Source organism: Pseudorca crassidens, unplaced genomic scaffold (genome assembly GCF_039906515.1).
Source record: "Pseudorca crassidens isolate mPseCra1 unplaced genomic scaffold, mPseCra1.hap1 Scaffold_162, whole genome shotgun sequence".
NCBI classification, from domain to species: domain Eukaryota; kingdom Metazoa; phylum Chordata; class Mammalia; order Artiodactyla; family Delphinidae; genus Pseudorca; species Pseudorca crassidens.
This window is the reverse complement of record NW_027136089.1, coordinates 200,001-217,500: the sequence shown is the minus strand read 5'-3', so window position 1 is coordinate 217,500 and position 17,500 is coordinate 200,001.

The following is a 17,500-nucleotide window of genomic DNA, read 5'->3' as shown; positions in this document are numbered from 1 at the left end:
ACAGGGCCGACGAGGCGCGGCTGGCTCGGCCGCCGCCGCGGAGGCGCGGCGACGACCTCGCGGAAGACGTGGTGGGCGGGGGCGGACGCGCGCCGACGCGAGGGAGGCCCGGGGGCCATCCTAAGGGCACGGACGCGAGTCGGCCGCCGGGGCACGACACGGGGTCTCACCGCCAGAGGCCTCCAGCGCAGGGGCGGTCCCGCGGCACCCAGGACGCCGACTGGCCTCCTCGGCCCCCCACCAGGGTGCCCCCCCTCGCGGGGCTCGCGCCCACCACCGCCAAACACCCACGAGCCGCGGCCAGCCCCGCGACAACAACACTCTCCCGCGCGCACACCGGCCGCCCCACGTGCCCCGCCACACACGCCTCCGCCGCCGCGCCCGACTCCCCCGCCTCAGGGACCGTGAGCACTCCACCCGGGGACGCCGCCCGCCGCGGCGGCCGGGGCGGGCGACACCCTCACGTGGGCGAGGCCGGCTCGATCCCAGACGGGGAAGGGGGCACGGAGGGCTGGGGGCCGGGGAGGGCCGGCGGCCACGGGGAGGGGGCGGCACGCACACACACAGCGGCGAGGGCCGCGGGGCAGGGGCGCAGGGGCGCCCGCCCAGGGACAGGAAGGGCCGAGGCACGACCGGGCCCGCCAGGGAAACAAGCGCGGGGTCCCACCGCCACACACACGAGGGCGGTCCCACGACGCCTGGGACGCCGGCCGGCCCCGGCCACCCTGGGGGTCTCCCACGACCCGGCCCCGCCGCCGGGGCCCGTGTGCGACGGTTTCCCCCCGCGTGACACGGAGGGACCCGTCCGCCCAAACTCAACCTCCTCCGTCCTCGCCACATCCGCCTTCATCTGAGTCCGACCCCCGGGGCTCGCGCCCCAGGGAAACGCTCCCGAGCGAGGCGACCCGCACCGTGCCCACACACCGCCCCCGGCCGCGACTCGCGGCGAGGGCAGGCGCGACGGGCTCCTCGCGGCTGCGGGACTGGGGAGTCGGGACGTCCGTGCGTCCCCGAACCCCACCTCGGGCTCGCCACCGCGCGGGTCACCGCACGCGCACACACACGCGCACACACGGCCCCGCGCCGGACGCCGGCCTGGCGGGACCCTCCCCCGACTCAGAGGGGGGAGGCGCGGGCCGCGGTAGGCAAAGAGCGGCACTCGGCCCCACCGCGGGGCCGGCGCAAGCCCTCCCGCGAGGGCGAGGGCCTCTGCCGCCCACGTGGCTCTGGCAGTGGCCACCGTGGCCCACTGCACGCTTGGGAGGGGCAGCGGCTGGGGGGTCCGGTACCCCAAGGCTCCCTCTCGGATCGCTAGAGAAGGCTTTCTCACCGAGGGTGCGTCATCCCCCACCCATCGTCTCTGCCCTTCGGGCCCACGGAGGCGCTCCACGAGCCACCAAGTCCACGACTGGCCGTGGGAGGGGTGGGGGGGTCTGCGGTATGGGTAAGCACACGGCCCACTGGAGCGTTCGCGGCCACAGCCTCGGGGGCACAACCTCTGCCGCCCCCCAGGCTCGTCCACCGGGCTCCGGAAGGGGGGAGCACGCCCGAGAAGCGCGACAGACGCCCCCTTCTCGCAGGCCCCGGCCCAACGCGATCGCACCCACGCCCGTGTGCGACTCCCCACACACACGCAAGTGGGGGGCGGCGGCACACGCGGCGTCGGCCCGGCCACGAAGTCAGTCCCCCCCACGGCACACCGTGGGAGGACGATGGCGACGAGGTGGCAGGCCCCCGTCCCCCACCGAGGGAGAGAAACAGAGGCAAGCCCCCGCGCCCTTTACCGTCTCGACCCCCCCAAGAGAGCCACTCACGGGACACACCACCGCGGCGGAGACCCCGAGGAGCACGCTGGGAAAAGGGAACGACACCACCGCTCGGCCTCGCGCGCCTGAGGGACGACCTGGAGCGCTCCAGGGGCACCACAGAGGACCGAGCAAGTCACGCTCACGCGCCGGCAGCGGGCGCGCGGCGCAGCGGCGGGACGGCCCCCACCGACGCGGGGAGGACCGCCCGCGAGGCACACGCCAAGGAGGCGAAGCGAGAGCGTCTGCTGCGTCCGAGGACCACGGCCCCGCCCACGCCATGAGGCAGGAGGCGGGAGACCGCAGGTCAGGGCCGGAGACCACCACCCCTGCCTCCCACACACCCCTCGGCAGGCCGGCAGGGCGTGACAAGAGAGGCGAGGGGCCCGCGGACAGAACGAGAAGAGCGGTCCCGTTCGCCAAGAACGTCCGTCCCTCGTCTGGCGCGACTTAAGGCCCGGCCCAGGAGAGCGCGACATCACCACATCGATCAGTCAATCCAGAGAGCCAGGGGCCACGAGGGCCCCGAGGGAGGAGGGGCACGGCGAGGACCCTCACCGGAGGAGCCTGCTTCAGCCTCAGCCGGCACCCAGCCCCCCCCTTCGCTCCCTCTTGCCTTCTCGGGCAACAGTGGCCGACGACCCCGCGAGGAGAACGCCTGACACGTGGCACGGAGCCTGCGGGTTGGGGTCGTCTCAGCCACCACCGGGTGCCTGCGGCGGGGAAGGGGAGTCACACGGGGTAGAAGACCCACGCACCACCTCGCCCCGCCGCCCTCGGGTGAGCCAGAGACCGGAGGCGGCACCGCGGGTCGGGTCAGCCGGGCGCACACACGAGAGCCGGCGCGCAGGCCCAAGCGGGCGGCTCAAGTGGCAAGGGCCGGTTCGGGCGCCGGACGGCGGTCCAAAGCCCAGCGCCCTGCGCGCGTCCAGAGTCCCAGAACCCCCAGCGAGAGATGCCAGAGGAGACCGTGTCAGCACCTATCTGGTGGTAAAAAAGGCCCATTTCAGGCGAAAAAAATCACGGCGCCCGGCAGCGGGGCCCATCCACGAACCTCGGGGGGGCTCCCCGGGACCTCGGCCCGGCTACCTCTCCCCAACACTTCCCCATCCACAGCAGCCCCGGAGCTCTCTCGGGGCCATCTGGTCGACCCGAGGAGCGGGGGCGGCAGAGTGGAGCGGGGCGGGGCGGGAAAACGTGTCAGAGGCAGCGAGCGGGCCGGGGTCGCCCTCCCCGGATCGCCCGCGCGAGCAGGTACCGTACCGCAGTCCCTCCGAGTCCCCGGGCGAAGACTTGGTTACAGAAAAGGAACTATCCCACTCTGCCGCCTCTGACGAGCGGGGCCCACGAGGGACCGCGCCCGGGCCCAGGCCGCCCTATCCGGGCCACCCAGTACGACTCGGGCCGGTCCCCACCGCCACCCCCACCCCGGCCGGGACTCGCGGTGGAGGAGGGGGCGGGGGAGGGCGAGAAAAAGTCGCGTCCGCCGACCGGGACCCACGTGGGCCCGCTAAAGGGCCGGGTGCGCCCTCCCCGGCCACCCGCGCGAGCAGGTCCCGGCCCGTCCGCGTCCCCGGACCCAGGGGGACTTGGAAACATTTTCGCACGGAGGCACCTCCCAGGCGACCGGAGCCCACGAGGGACCGCACCCGGGCCCGGGCCTCTCTCTCCGGGTCACCCCTCGCGGCCCAGCCCGGTCCCCACCTCCGGAGTCCGACTCGGAAAAGCATCGGTCAGAAAGAATCCGACCACCGGGACCCACGCGCGCCCGCCAACGAGCCCGTCGCGCCCTCCACCGGCCTAAACGCACGGGCACGGGCACGGGCCGGTCCCCACCTCCGGAGCGGGGCGCTGTGGGGACCGGGCGGTGGGGGGGGGGGAGGGAGGGAAGGAAGGAAGGAGGGTCGGGTGGCCGGGTCGGTCCCCGCGGCCGGATGCTGGTCGACCAGGCCAGGCGGCCCCACAGACCGGCTCGAGAGCGCGGCGACAGTCACACCCTCATAGGCCTGCACGCCCAATCTCAAGCGACAGCAGGAGGCGCCCACGCCTGGGCCCCACCGGGACAGTCACCGCCAGCGTCGCCCGGCTCCCGGAACTCTGCCTCGGGCCCGGCGGCCGAGTCACAGCCCTCACGAAGGTCGCCGAAGCTCCAGAGACAAGGGACAATATAAAAGCGGCCGCCAGGTGGCTCCCGACAACGGCTCCAACGTCCCCGGGCCGGGTTCCCTGTCGCCGGCCGGCCACCGAGGATGCAGCAGCGCCGGGCCGCCCAAACGCCCGAGCTCAGCCCGCCGGGGCGAGCCGGCGGGCGTCTGGCGCGGCCCCGAGGCGTCCGTCTCGGAGCTAGCTCCCGGGACGGCACGACACGGCGCGACCCCGGCAGCAGACGGGGGGGGGGGGGGGGGGGTGGCCGGGGAAGCTGGGAAGACGTCGCCGGGAGGCCGCCTCGAAGGAAACGCGCTCCCCACGCGACTCCTCGGCGGGGGCAAATCCCACGGAGACGCCGGCGGGGCCCGGGGCGGCCGGCACGGGGTGCCCAGAGGGTCACGAGCAAGATCCCCGGCTGCCCGGACGGAGGGAGGGAGGGAGGGAGGGAGGGAGGGAAGGCGGGGACTGGCAAACCGAAACCAGGCAAGCACTCAGAGAACAACGCAGGAATTCATCCTCTCTCGAACGGTGGAGGTCTGTCGGAAGCAGACACGCAAAGCCCAGAACCTAGAAAGGAAAGGAAGGATACCCTCCGACCCCACACATACAAGCGGAAACAAACAACTATCTCTGCCCGGACGGCGACAAAGTCCAAAGACAACACATGGGTGCGTGGGTGGGGAAAACGCACCCGCGGTCACGAGAAAACATGGATTTCAAAATGGACTGACCACAGTCCACGGGCGGGGGTGGGCGTGGGGGTGGGGGATGGGGGAGGCGGGGCTCGGGGGAATGCGGGCGGGTGGGGGGGCGGAGGGGGGGCGAGGGTGGAGTCCATAGCCATCCACTAAAGAAACTGAGTTCGGGCACATCTACTCAATGCAACACCCCGAGTGCGAGCGTGTGCGTGTGCGTGTGCGTGTGCGTGTGCGTGTGCGTGTGTGTGTGTGGAATGCGGTAAGTATCGACAACGGACTGTAGCCCCACCGAGACCACGACAAACCATACCAGCGAAGAAGTCAAGCCGTACAACTACTCTGGCCTTCAAAACAAAGGAAAAAGCGTGCACGTATAGTATACGTACGTGCATCGCGTGTGCTTGTGGCACAGGTATACGTGGACGTATAAAGGCCTAGGACAAGCCCAAGCACATCCCGTAAGGGGAGCCTATCCAAAACAGACCAAGGCCTCTCACCACTCAGCTTCCAGAAAACAAGCAACCCAGCGAGGAAAGTGAACTGGAGGCCCAAACTGAACCTTTTCGTTAGGGAAAATAAAGAAAAGAAGAGACGAGAAGAGAAGAGAAGAGAAAAGGAAAGGAAAGGAAAGAAAAAAGGAAAGGAAAGGAAAGGAAAGGAAAGGAAAGGAAAGGAAAGGAAAGGAAAGGAAAGGAAAGGAAAGGAAAGGAAAGGAAAGGAAAGGAAAGAAGGAAGGAAGGAAGAAAGGAAGAAAGAAAGAAAGAAAGACAGACAGAAAGAAAGAGAGAGAGAGTGGGAGTGGGAGTGAGAGTGAGAGTGGGAGTGGGAGTGGGAGAGGGAGAGGGAGAGGGGGAGGGAGAGGGAGAGGCAGAGGGAGGGACAGAGAGACAGAGGGGAGAGAGAGAGAGAGAGAGAGAGTGAGAGTTGGAGTGGGAGTGGGAGAGGGAGAGGGGAGGGAGAGGGAGAGGGAGGGAGAGACAGAGAGACAGAGGGGGAGAGAGAGAGACAGAGACAGAGAGAAAGAAAGAGAGAGAGAGAGAAAGAAAGAAAAAGAGAGAGAAAGAGAGAGAGAGAGAGAGAAAGAAAGAGAGCGAGAGAGAAAGAAAGAGAGAGAAAGAAACAGAAAGAAAGAGAGAGAGAGAGAAAGAAAGAGAGAGAAAGAAAGAGAGAGAGAAAGAGAGAGAGAGAAAGAGAGAGCAAAAGAGAGAGAGAGAAAGAGAAAGAGAAAGAAAGAGAGAGGAAGAGAGGGAAAGAGCGAAAGAGAGAGAGAAAGAGAGAGAGAAAGAGAAAGAGAGAAAGAAAGAGAGAGAGAGAGAGAAAGAGAAAGGGAAAGAGCAAAAGAGAGAGAGAAAGAGTGAAAGAGAGAAAGGAAGAGAGAGAGAAAGAGAGACCGAGCGAAAGAAAGAGAGCGAAAGAGAGAGAAAGAGATAGAGAGAAAGAGAGAGGGAAAGAGCGAAAGAGAGAGAAAGACAGAAAGAAAGAGAGAGAAAGAAAGAAAGAAAGAGAGAAAGAGGGAAAGAAAAAGAGAGAGAGAGAAAAGAAAGAAAGAAAGAAAGAAAGAAAGAAAGAAAGAAAGAAAGAAAGAAAGAAAGAAAGAAAGAAAGAAAGAAAGAAAGAAAGAAAAAGAAAGATAGAAAGAAAGATAGAAAGAAAGAAAGAAAGAAAGAAAGAAAGAAAGAAAGAAAGAAAGAAAGAAAGAAAGAAAAAATCTCTCAACCTAAAAGTTTTTGGAACAAACAGACAATCTATGATTTGGTAGGTAAAAAAAATATTTTTGGAACGTACAGTTCTTTGAGACAAGAATGGAGAGGAAAAGAAAAAAAAAGACAATAAGAATTCGGAACGCTTAGAAACCTGAATCGGTCACGAACAGGAACTAGGAAGCCATGGTGAACGGGGTCTGTGACACCAGTGTTTCTGGACCGGCAAATGGATGATTCCATTTCATCACGCCTAGAAGCGTACATTTTCACGCAGCATCACTTTTTTAAAATGTTTTTTCCCCAAAGTGATGCTAGAGGTGTGGACTCATACATCGGAACATCTTTAGTCTTTCTGTAATAAGGAGACCGACGTAGGTCCACTGAGACTTGTTGAGCCACGAACGTTTCCGTAGGTCATCTTTGGAAACGATCTAGACGTTCCACGAATTCCCTCCCCATCATTCCGCTTACACCAACACTAAAGTTCCTAAAGTGACCCAAAAGGTCTGGGAGAAACTGTTTTTAAGTAGACATACCAAAAAACATAACCTTTCTTAAGGAGTTCCTCCACCTAGAGCTATCGACATCACTTGTTCTAAATCCCATGACGAGGAGATGACCCGTGAACATTTCCTGAGACTTTAGACGGTGTCAGCCATCATCCCCAAGTTCTTTTCCTTGCTGACGAACTTGGTTCACTCCCGTGAACTTATTGGATTTGGGGTCGACGTAGATAGAAGAAAAGGATGACCTCGAATGCCGATCACCCCAAAGACATGCCTAGTTTCATAAAACCCATACGTTGACCCTGGCTATTCTCAGCCGGAGGGTTCATCCTAGATCACGTGAACTTACAAAACCCTTTGGGTCCCTCTCTAGTAGACTGAATAATTCGGGAGTGCTTCCTCCTAAGCCCTTCAAGAGAGCTCTTTCCCAAGTTAATTGTGGCACTCGGATCCGTACGTAGGAACAGGCCAGCTCTAGAAGGTAGCTACAGACATACCTGTTACCAGGGCCTTCCCAGATTCTTGCACAGCAGTGCCATAGAAACGAAGATCGCTTCCACAAGACTCTAAGGTCAGCAAAGCAAAACTTTTTTTTTAATTTATTTTGTTATTATTATTATCATTATCATTACTATTATTTTATTAAAAGAGATAGCTGGTACACAAGGGAGAAGGCGGTGGGGGGGGCGGGGGGGGGGGTTGGGGGGGAGAGACACCGCCCCGAGTTGCTCTGATCACGGAAGGGAGAGTTTGTCTCGGGATCACCGATCCTTTCCAGGAATCCTCCAAATTCTCGGATCTGCAGCAGCTGGTTGCACGGTGGCTACCTATGGGGAATAGCAAGCGCTTCCACGAGGGGAAAGAAGCACATGAGAATTTTCTGCAAGAAAGCACAGGAACAGATAAGGGTTAAATGTACAGTGGAGCTCCTCGTCTTGGGACAACTAGGTATAGTCGTGGTGTCAACAGAGGTAAAGTTAATCTTTTACTCCCGAGAGCCTCGTGTGTGTGTGTGTGTGTGTGTGTGTGTGTGTGTGTGTGTGTGTGTGTGTGCGCGCGCGCGCGCGCGTGTGTACGTGGGTGGGTGGGTGTGGGTGGGTGTGCGGGTGTGTGTCTGAGACTCAGGCCCCCAGGGCCTCTGTTCTTTAGCTGGCAAGGCCTGTTTGGCCCTAGGCCACTCCCCAGTCCTTTTCCAAAATGTCTGTAGGTCTGTCTCATGCGTGCGTACGTACGTACGTACGTACGTACGTACCTACCTACCTACCTACCTACCTACCTACCTACCTACCTAGAGATCGACATGACCAGAGATTTCATAGCTTTCATTTAAAAACTTTTAGTCAGCCACGAAGCAGGTAGTGCAATCGAAAATTCGCTCTCTTGCTTATTTATAAAGAACCGTTGGAATAGGTGACGTTTATTTCCTCCGATGGCTAAGGCTTTTTATTATCTGTGGGGAAAGACTTTTAAGATTCGTGTTGGTCCCGAAGGAGACGGCGAATTAGTGTTTGGGTGAGGGAGCCCTTCCACCGGTTTGTATTCTTAAAGAGACCACTTCCCCCTCCCCTCCCCCGTTGTTATTTTTTGGGGTTTTTTTTTTGTTTGTTTGTTTCCGTTTTGGTTTTTCTGTTTTTTCTTTCTTTCTTTTTTTTTTTTTTTTTTCCTTCCCTTTGGTTTCAGGGTCTACCTCATCCAGTCCACTGGCCTTAGTCTCAGTCAGGCCATCGCAGGCTGTGTTCACATTTCGGAGGCGGTAGAGATGTGCAAGATCAAGACAGTTCACCCAGAGAACTGGGCGGCGGGTGCCTTGCTGACATCGAAAAGCTGATCTGCTCATCATGCAGTTCCATTTCCCCTCCTCGTCCTCCTCGTCCTCCTCGTCCTCCTCGTCCTCCTCCTCCACCTCGTCCCCGTCCTCGTCCTCCTCCTCGTCGTCCTCCTCCTCGTCCTCGTCCTCGTCCTCCTCCTCGTCCTCCTCGTCCTCCTCGTCCTCGTCCTCGTCCTCCTCGTCCTCGTCCTCCTCCTCCTCCTCCTCCTCCTCCTCCTCCTCCTCCTCCTGTGTGCTTCTTTCTGTCAAGGAGAAGATTTCCAACTCAAATGCAGACCAAAAGATTTCTAGGTTCCAAAACTTCAGGGTTCCATGGATCATGGTGTCCAAAATCTGCACAGGGTCTTCAATAACGGCCCTCGTTCTCAGCGCACACAAGTCAACCCCAGACCAAGGCACCCTAAGGGCAAAAACCCTCCAAGGTTTCTCCCATTAGACCCCGAACGTCAGCACACACCCCCTCCCCCGGTTTCTATTTCGTATCGCGTGCGCTCAGGCAGACGGCAAACACATCGATCGATCATTTTCCTTTAGCGTGTTTCATGAACGTCGCACTGGCCGAAGAAACCTAGGTGTGTCAAAGCTCATCCCTGCGTAAAAGGCTTTGGCTTCTCCGTGAAGGGGTCGAGCCGAGGGACCCAGGCCCCTCTGTCAACTTTTCACTGGATTCATTGGCCTCACTCTTGTCCCAAGCGACGGCTGGTCAGATTTCTCATGGTCATTTTTTGCCTTCTGGCTTTAGCAAGGGTCTTCAACTGGGGTAAAAAGAGCAGGCTTGCTTGGGGCGCTTTCATGGTGGGGAGGAGGGGGTGGTGGCCCATAGAGGTGGGTCCCTTCGATTCACCCCATCTCAGGTAGTGCCCTATGCAAAACGTTTGCTTTCATACCATCAGGATCCTAACTTTGGAGAGTTTCCCTGCCTTAAACGTCCTCTGCCCTCCGCCTATTCATCCACCATCCACCACCACCCCGCTGACCTGTTCATCCCGTCCATGGTTTTTCTCTTCCGAGAAAGCATGTTACCTACGGCTCGTCCCCAGGCTACGTACGTGTCCATTCACCTCCTGAAAGACATGTCTCGGTCACCTCCGAGAGAGTTCTTGGCAGTGAGGAATAAAACCGCCACTGTCAAGGTCCGCGTGCAGGTTTCTGCGTGGACCTCAGCCGTTCGACTCCCCGCGTCACCTCGGGTCCATTCATAGCAAGGAGTCCTCCGAGGGCCGGGTCTTACGGTGAGAGTGTGTTTGGCTGTGAAAAACACCACCCCTGTTCACAGAGTTCCCAAAAACGGGGGGGTGGGGGGTTGGGGGGTTGGGGTGGGGGTCGGGGTGGAGCTGAGGAGGGCACGGCACGTCAGCATACCGAAGCGTCCGGAACCCCGAGGAGGCGGGCAAGGAAGGAAGATGTCCCCGGGACAAAACCTTCCCTCCCCGTCCTTAGGGTCGATGGCTGGACCTGAGAATTCCATGGACACGAGACGGATTTATGAAACCAGAATTCCAAGAAAGGGGACCTGGCTGGCCGAGACCCCAAAATGAGTCTCTTTGGGGTTTGTTAGGGCGGCAGGCCAGGAGACACCCGCCGTGTTCCACCCGACTCCCAAATGGGGCGAGTTTATCGAAGAAAAAAAAAAAAAAAGCCAAACCAAAAGCAAACACACACGCAGACAGAAACCCCAGCAAAACACACACACACACACACACACACACACACACACACACACACACACACACACACACACACACTCTGGGTGCGCTATCTGCTGTCCATGATTTCCCGTGCCTTTTGGACATGGCTGATAGGGATGGACATGAAACGGCAGGACAGCAAGCTGGCATCTCGGCCGGCCTAGAGAAGTTTCCCGAGTGAAATATCAGAACCAGGGCGGGGTGGGGATGGGGGGCGCAGAGAGAGGCGGGGAAGGGGGGCCCACGTCACCCGGGAGAGAAGCGGGGGGAGGGGGGCGCTGACCGACCTCGGTTCACCCCGTCCCCCTCCGGCCGAGAACCTGCCTTCGCTTCCTGCCCTCAGGTGTGTGAGAGGAGCAGGTTTCTTTCCCATAACTACCAACACATCATTTCAGTCTTGTTTGTGGGTTTCTTTTTGTGTGTTCGTTTTCTGGACGAGGCCAAAGAACCCTTCCAGTGAGTGGAGGCGTGTGTACAAAGGAGGATCTGACAGGACGGGAGGGTGCGGGTCAGTCCCTGTGCCAAGAAACCCAGAGAATCTGTCGTAGCTGAGGCTCGGGCCTTTTGCAGAAATAGGCCAAGAGAGTTCAGAGTTGATCCTTCACTGCCAAACAGTCATCACAGCAGTTTCCTGGAAGGGATTGTGTTGCAAGAGCCAGCGTGGTGACCCTCAGGCCTCAGGCCTCAGGCCTCAGGCCTCAGCCCGGCAGGCAGGCAGGCAGGCAGGCAGGCAGGCAGCGGCTATTGTCTGTTGGTCCCGCCCCCACCCCCACCCCCACCCCCGTTCCTTCTCCAGAGCTCCTTCCTAAGTCCCCTGGACTGACCTTTGCCAGGAGCGGGGGAGGGGAGGGGAGGTCCGGACGATTCATTCGGCAGGGCCTCGTTCAATCGCTCCATTCAAATGCAGAAAGCTCTCCGGTCAAGTCGGAGCCTTTGACTTTGCCTCGAGCTTCTCTTTAATGAATGGCTTTGTCTTTTTTCTTTCCCCAATTTCCCCACCCTTAGGCTGTCCCCTCCAAACTGCAGGGAGGGAAGGAGGGAGAGAGGTAAGGGATGGGAGGAGGTTGTGTGAGAAACAGGCCTTTTTTTCCAGGCAAAAGATGTCCCCTCCTTTTCCTAACCCAGGAAACCCCACTACACCATTTGAGAATCATGGACATGCATGGAAGCAGATGTCTTCACTTGAGATCTTCCTCCGCAGGAGGACAGAAAGGCGGGCCAGTGTGTCCCTCTTGTGCTGGCCGGTTCTTAAGTCACTTGAATTCAAAATAATCAATAGAGCATGGAGGCAGATTTTGGGGCGGCCTACTCTGGAGCCCAAGAGTTCCCTCCTCTGAAAGTTCCTTGGAACATATTAAAGCTGAGCTGGTGACTCGTGTGTGTAGGGATGTGTGTGTGTGTGTGTGTGTGTGTGTGTGTGTGTGTGTGTGTGTGTGTGAGTGAGTGAGTGAGTGAGTGAGTGAAGGAGATTTCTAGATGTCAGGGTCGAAGCAACTTTAGAAGTCTGCAACACCTCTGATGATGTCGTCGGGTGTTTGGTTCAAATTTCGGAGTGGCTCTCAAAGAAACAGGCACGAGGATTGTTTCCATAGGAGCCGTTGTGGCCGTTTCGTCAAGTTCTCTAGCTTCCGTTTGCAGAGCTTCAGGCAAAGGGCCATTTTAGTTCTCAGTGAGGCCAAGTCAAAAGGGTGGGAGAAAATGGCAAACGTTCATGGGGAGAGTCGTAGCCAGATATTGGAGGGAACTCAAAAAACTTCGGGATGCAGTCCAGTTTTCAGGTTAAGAACAACACCCTAAGGGAAACGAGTAGCTCCAGAACTTCATATCCACAAGTGAGTATCCCCGTTTTATGGAAACATAATTTTGGCCTCCAAGTAACGTATGCAAATAACTCGGTTGCCAAGGAAATAAGAAGCCTCACTGAGAGTTTCTGAATTAAGGAAGGTAGGGAGAAAAAGATCAGTGATTCCATCCTGCTGACAGAGGTATAAGTTACCAAGTGGAGGTCCATCTTTAAAAATAAAAAAAAAGAAAAAAGAAAAAAGAAAATTGGGTTTTGTTGGTTTGTTTTTGTTTTTCCTTGTACCTGGAAAACAAAAGATTTAAGAATCAGTCCTAATCCCTCTGTCTCTCTGTCTCTTCTTTCTCTCTGTCTCTCTCTGTCTCAGTGTCTCTGCCTCTGTCTCTGTCTCTCTCTGTCTCTCTCTCTCTCTCTCTCCCCCCCTCCATATATACATATACATATATATACATACATACATGTATATACATATACCTACATACGTGTGTGTGTGTGTGTATATGTATATATGTATATATATATATATATATATATATATATATATATATATATATATATATATATAAAGGTATTTTACGTAGGGTTTTTTTTTTTTCACATTCTTTTCTCTCATAGGTTTATTACAAAGTATTGAGTAGAGTTTCCTGTGCTATATAGTAGGAGGCGCTTGCTTGTTGATTACCGATTTTATGTACAGTCATGTGTACATGGTCATCCCAACCCCCTAAGTTATCCCCCGCTTCCCCAATCCGTCCTACTTTACACAAGTAGTCATACACATTATCATCCTGTTCATCAGTTCATTCAATCCCGTGTAAGTCATCCTTGTTCTACTTGGAGTCCAGTCTTTCCATCGGTTCTGCCGACCTTGCCTGATGATCGAGCGTGACTGGACGAGTGACGGTTCCAAAAAGTTTGCAAGAGCTTCTGTGAAGGATTGTAGGATTTGCCCAGCGAAGCGGGTGCCGTGATCTGATCACAGGGGAGGCTGTGGAAGGTAGACCCCAAGTGGCAAACACATTTTGTTTTTTTAACAGTCTCTGTGCCACGGTGAGGACATCAGGCTTGCAGTGAGTGAGGGAAGACTTCAACCCACACGGAAGACATACCTACGGCCACAAGAATGTTTGGATGACCCCTACTAAGTGGCAGTGGAATGAAGTCCAGTGGCTGGGGTTCAGAGGGTCCAGAGAGAGGAGGTTTTCTTTCCAGAGAGAAAAATAGTTCCCACCCCCCCCCCCCCCAGGGTTACAAGCATGACAGGTCAGACGTTGCCGGTAGACTGTAGAAATCTTCCCGCCAATGTCTATGTACAATTGGGGTCATCTTCAAGGCACCATGGGTGGGTGAAGGAATGCAAGGTGGAGTGTGGGGGTGGGGGAGGGGGGAGGTTGGCCAGGGAGTAACCAACCGGCCGGGCCGCCGTCTCCCGTCTGCCATAGCCCCGACCGGCTGTTGACAGGACAGAATGGACTCGATCCACGTGTGCCCCGCCACCCCCACCACCTTTCAACAGGCTGTTGTTGCTGCCTTGGCGTGAACGTCGGTTAGAACACCTCCCTGATACTGGGTTCCGTCCCTTTCGTGTGAGCCTCCATTTTGACGACGACAGACAACCCTTTATGCCAGGGCAGAGAAGACTTCCAGGAAGAAACATCCCATCATGTCTGGAACAGTTAGAACACATCGGTGTACAGACACAAGCCAAAGTAGACTTCACGTTGTTCCTTCCTCTTTGACGACGCTTCCCGTGTCATCGAAGCTCTCCAAGAAACGTACTCAGTTTCATCTCTCTCGTTTCTCAGGAGAGAGAACACATTTTTGGGCTATTTCGAGGGCCCTCTCCTCCTGCATCCTAACTCAAAGTGCGTTCTAAGTCCAAAGGACTTCACCTGTCCTTCAACCGGGGGGCAAGTGTGTCCAAAATATCCAAAAGGTTGTAAAGCACTTAATCGGATATAGGTCACTGTGAAACAGTGCTTCGCTAGCCAGGTCACCGACATCCCAAGGAGAGACTTGCTAGGCAGAGAGAGAAGCTTCTTCTTCAGTTCCGAGCCACACCTGGTTCTTTGAATCTCGAGAGGACTAAGCTGATGTGAGTCCTCCGAGACCTGATAACGGCAACCTAGAAAATAAGTGATGACTTTTGACAAGGCATAAGCTTTTCTTTCTTGCTTCCTTTTCCTTCCTTCCTTCCTTCCTTCCTTCCTTCCTTCCTTCCTTCCTTCCTTCCTTCCTTCCTTCCTTCCTTCCTTTCTTCCTTCCTTCCTTCCTTCCTTCCTTCTCTCTCTCTCTCTCTCTCTCTCTCTCTCTCTCTCTCTCTCTCTCTTTCTTTCTTTCCTTCCTTCTCTCCTTAAAGATAAAGGAAGAAACCTTTCCTAATCTAATCTAATCTCTCATGATGGACAGAGCAGACTGATGAAAGAAAAACCCAAACCCTAAACCCAAACCCAAACCTTGTCCTTTTAACATAGAGAGACAACTAAATTCTATTTTTGCACTTGTTTCACGTTGATACGAAAACTCATTTCTGTCTTTGAATCCATCCTCATCTTATCCAGTCAGTCCTGACCACGGATCCGATTCCTTTCCAAAGACCATTTTCTTCACACACCTTTTCCAATCGTCTGTGCCCATTTTTAGCCTGTCCCTCGTTTTCTTTCTTTTCCATTGAGAAGTGACCACCTTTAGGACTAAAATCTCTTTCTCCTTCCCCCAAACATTATCTGCATATCTTCTACTTTGCCTCCCCACTCCCCCAAAAAAGTCCTCTTCCTACCATGAGGATGGCGACATCAGGTAGCTTGGACCACACACGTTCCGTTCCTTCTTTGGAATGCCTCGTCCTTGGACACTGTCTGTTTTTTTTTTTTTTTTTTTTCTTTCTTCAGTCAGTCAGTGAAAGTAAGGAAGCCAACCACAGTGAACAGTGTGAACATGGAATACTTTGTAGAAGTCTAGGCTCCTACCGAGTACACTCTTTCCCTAAAGCACAAGATCTATCTAGGCATGGAACCAAACATGCTCAGTCTCTCCTCCGTAAGAGGTCCAAAGCAGGGAGACCCTTAGACTTGTGGAGCCATGAACATTTCAGTATTTTATCTTATGTGGAGGTGATGTAGACACTCGCTGAGATTTCACCCTGCCAATGGCACTTAGCCAACCTCTAAGCCTAGAGATGACCAGAGATGTTGGAAAGTCTTGAAGTCGGCCTATGGAAAACAATCATTGGGGGGAGAGTTCCCCTTAAACATTCTTATCTCGTTAACATCTATGCCCTCTATTCGTTAGGAGCAGTCCTACTTAGATGATTCGTGAACATTTCATGAGACATGAGGGCGGTTCAGTTCGTCATGGTGTCTACACCTCCCGCCCCCCTCCCCTTTCACGTGAGAGATTTTCTTCCTGATTTCAGAGGGGAGAAGTAAAAGAGAGTCAGAGCGTCCCTCTCGTGGTGTTGTCAGTCTAATTCCAAAACTTCTCTATGCCACGGAGGCACGTTTGGGGGCGGCCTACTCAGGGCCCCAAGACTTTCAAAGTCAAACTCAAGGAGGACGTAAATGTACTTCATGCCACCGAACCCGAACCCGAACCGGTGAACCCGATGGCTTACTAGGAGATGACGTGTCATTGGCCCACCCATTTAAGACACGGAACCAGACACCCTCTCCTCGATGACTCGGAGCAAGTGAGTTCCTGGGGGTGGGGTGGGGTGGGGTGGGGTGGGGTGGGGAGGGTGTCTGTCGGAGAGGGTCCTCTGCTCCAGGTGGGTCCATAAGCACTGCACATGACAGTAGGTGTTCATGGTGTTCTTGGGAAGGAAAGACAGGGAGAATTTTATTTTGAAAAGCTTATCTTCTCACAGCATTTACACTATGAACGATGATGCAACTTCACGGGGGGTGTGCGGGGGCAGTGAAGGCCAGGGAGCCTGGCAACATAGAAGAGCCACGGAGGCTGGCTGTGTGTGACCCCAAGGATGTCCGGCGACTCCTCTCACTTGGGGTGGGGGGTGGGGGGCGGGGGTGGAAGCGGGGGGCGAGATTCCTGTGTGTCTGTCTGCATTCATCAGTCGTGGGAGAGGAAAAACGACGTTCCCTCGACGATCCTTCTGAGTTCTTGCCTGAGAGGCCCCTGTCCCCAAAAGACAGCTCGAGAAGAGAGCGACCCACGGCTGAGGAACGCGTGCACCGTGACCCCCACGCAGGAGAAGCCCAAGCCAGGAGTCACTCGAAAGGGCGGGCTCTGAGCTTGAGCTTCTTCTCGAGGAAGATCTTGGTCCTCCTTTCAGGTCAGGAAGAAGAGGGAGAGGCAGAGCGGCAGAGCGTCCTCGTCGCCCACCCGTCGTTTCTGAAGCGCCTTCAATTCGAACTCATCTGTGTGCCAAAGCGGTCCATTTCGGGGTGCCCTATTCCGGTTCCCTCCCCGCACGGAGAAACATGTTCTGTCCCGATTCACTGAAATGCTCCCAAAGGGCCTTGGTGTGAGGCAGTGGACCTATGCCCATCCTGCCTCCTCTTCAAATCATTTCTACCGATACAGAAGAAGAGACACCACCCCCACCCACCATGGCCTGCCAAAGGCAGTGCAGCAGCTATCCCTGTGGGAGTGGGATCCGGTAGCACGCGAACATCAGTCCAACATCCCTTCCAAATCCATGAGTTCTCATGGAAAATGAGGATGCCCCATGACCGGGGATGGGGGGGAGTGGGGATGGGTGAGGGAGAGGGAGACAGAAAACGAGGAAGGGAGAAAGTGGAGGAGAGGCCAGGAGAGGGAGAGAGAGGAAAACGAGAGAGGGAGGGAGGGAGGGAGGGAGGGAGGGAGAGACAGGGAGGGAGAGACAGGGAGGGAGAGACAGGGAGGGACAGGGAGGGAGAGACGGGGGGGGTGGAGAGAGACAGAGACAGAGAGACAGAGACAGAGAGAGAAGAGAGACAGAGAGACAGAGAGGGAGACAGAGAGAAAGAAAGAGAGGAGGCGGGAAGAAAGGGATAAAGTGGGGGAGGAAGAGCAGGGGTGGGGGAGAGCGCGAGAGCGAGCGCGAGCGCGAGCGCGAGAGAGCGAGCGCGAGAGCGAGAGCGAGCGCGCGAGAGAGAGAGAGAGAGAGAGAGAGAGCGAGAGAGAGAGAGAGAGAGAGAGAGAGAGAGAGAGCAAGAGAGCGAGAGCGAGAGCGAGAGCGAGAGCGAGAGCGAGAGCGAGAGCGAGAGAGAGAGAGAGAGAGAGAGAGAGAGAGAGAGAGAGAGAGAGAGAGAGACCGGGAGAAAGAAAGAGACAGCGAGTGGCAGAGACAGAGACAGAGGCGGAGAGTGAGCGACAGGGA